Genomic DNA, 2,500 nt, shown 5'->3' with positions numbered 1-2,500 from the left:
GAAACATAGCCACGGGAGACGCTTTGTACATTCTCTTCGTCGTTAAGTGTGTAGTATTTGTTTTCCACTCACTATTACACTTTTGCTGACAAAAAAAAGTTTTCTTCGTTTATTGGCACACAGAGAGTCCATTCAGCTGGTACACAGATACTTGGGTGCTCGAAACATTCCCCCCCCCCCCCCCCCTTACCAGCATGTGAATATCACACGATAAGCGAAAGTTCATTCAATATGGATAGGGGCATCATGGAGACATTGAGGGAGGGGGGGGATGAAATTTTAGGAACGTGTGTTGGGAGGCCTTCTCTGGTAAAATGATAGGGTCACACGGAGGAGCGCTATTATATTCGTAACAATACCAATTCAGTAACTCTGCATACAAGAACTGATGAAACTGACAGTGATTTTCATCAAGACGGTGAATCAGGAAGTGGATCTGATGATGATGAAGTTGTCTGATTATTTCAGAAAGTAGACACCATTCAACAGATAAAGAACAGTTTTCAGATAATGCGATTATTGGGATGGTTACTGGATCTGGCAGAAGAGCTGCTAGGATATTGATCTTGGATTTTCAAAACACTGCTTTTTAGTTAATAGTTTAGTTCAAGGTACACACATAATGTGATCATCGGGAGTCAATTATTAAGGTAGCCATCATGTTAGTCAGGGCAAATATTACCTACTACGGTTCGAAGCATATTTATCATGTCAATGATCTCTCTTTGTACTATAAGAGCATGTCTTTTGTTCACAAAAATTTCTGCAAGTTTGTTGAGTACATGCAAAATTGTACCTTTACTATAAATCCAATTGATTTGGTTTTTGAAGTTCTCTCGCCTTCCGGACGGCCGTTCGTCTTGTAGCCTAACTTTGATCCTATTTTGTATATTAAAACTCTAATCCTCGAAGTTACGTGATGCGTCGCATTTCGATCGAGGACCAACGTTTCCCAGTGGGTTTGTTTGGCCCGATGGGCTTTTTTTTACCACTGACTGTTTTTTTGGGTTTTTTTTTGTAACGGGCGACGTATTATTTCAGTGGAATTTTCTTTCTGCTTTCGTTTGCATTATTTTTCGTTTTACTTTTTGGTTTTTTGCTTTCGGCTTTTGTCGGTTTGTGGTCTAGTGCTTTTCATGGAAATTTTTTTTTTAGTTATTTGACATTGATTGTATCAATCTTTCAAGATTTCTTCTATCAGTGTTAGTATATTTTTGGTCCTTACCGATGTCTTTTAGTCTGTATATCTGCGTCGTTTGTCATATTTTATTGTAATAAGACTTTGATGATTCCTTGTATTTTTAGTAGACATTTGTCTTCATATTGAATAAACGCTGGTATCCGCTACCTTCAGGCACCCAGCACAGTCACACTCCATTTGGCGTAGTGCCGTTTTAATTATTGCCTCGCTTTGCGAGCTATGCGTAGGGTAGTAATGAAAGAGCGTTTCTCTATCAATTTACGGTCTTGCCCCTGATCCATGGAATGTATATATACGAACCTGTTGTTAAATTCCTGATTGGGACATCTAGAATTCGCAGAGATCTATTACGTGCATTTTAAAGTAACGAGTTATTCTTACATTTTGATTTTAACGGCATCCTTCCTTTGACAAGCAAAATCAAAGTGAAATCATATTTACAAGTGTACAAGTGAAAAATACATATTAATAATATTGGCATAAAAGGGTTTCATTCGAAAATAGATTTATAGGTAAATGAACTTCGCGTTAGGTAATATTTGATTTCCTTAGAATATAGAGGGTCAAATTATTCAGTTAGGGGGGGATTTTTTCCTTAATACGTAACCGTACATGAATGGCGATACTCACAATTACGTCACCTACTGCCATAAGTGTGCCAACCAGAGATCTATTAACTGTCGAAACAAAGGTTCTTTTGTCCTGTGGTTGGCAAAATTTGAATATCAAAATAATTGTTTATAAACAGTGAGTATCGCTATTACTGAAATGCCACTGGATATTTCGCTGCATGGTTACGGTTATAAAATACGGTAAATTTTTGGTCCAAAAATGGGCTAACTCAGCTTAGACGAATTTCCCTGTAGTTGACGAAAGATGACACAAATTGAAACCTGCGGGGGAAAATTAAACTCCATGTAAAAGTACAAATTTCTCGCTTTACGTTTTTGAGTGGCGGAAGTCAGCGGGAGAAAGAAACATTGACTTGAACGGCTTCAGAAGTTTGAAATTTGGCCCCATAAATGATAAACAAGTTATGGTATAGGTTCTTGTAAAATTAAGGTTTGAAATTGCCCGAGTCATGTTTTTTTCTCAAACCTAAAAACTACCTGTGCAAATCGAACTCGCACTACGCTCATTCGTGTGTGATTTCAGACGAAATTGCATTCTACTCGCTTCAATCACTATTTTATAGTAGAATTGACTCCAAAGAGACATACAAGTATACTATATTTTCATCATTTAACAACGATTGAAAGAGGTCTGACTCGTGGTGGGACTTACTGAATTGAATAGAGA

Source organism: Montipora foliosa, unplaced genomic scaffold (assembly GCF_036669935.1).
Source record: "Montipora foliosa isolate CH-2021 unplaced genomic scaffold, ASM3666993v2 scaffold_423, whole genome shotgun sequence".
In the NCBI taxonomy this organism is placed as follows: domain Eukaryota; kingdom Metazoa; phylum Cnidaria; class Anthozoa; order Scleractinia; family Acroporidae; genus Montipora; species Montipora foliosa.
This window is presented reverse-complemented; position numbering follows the sequence as displayed.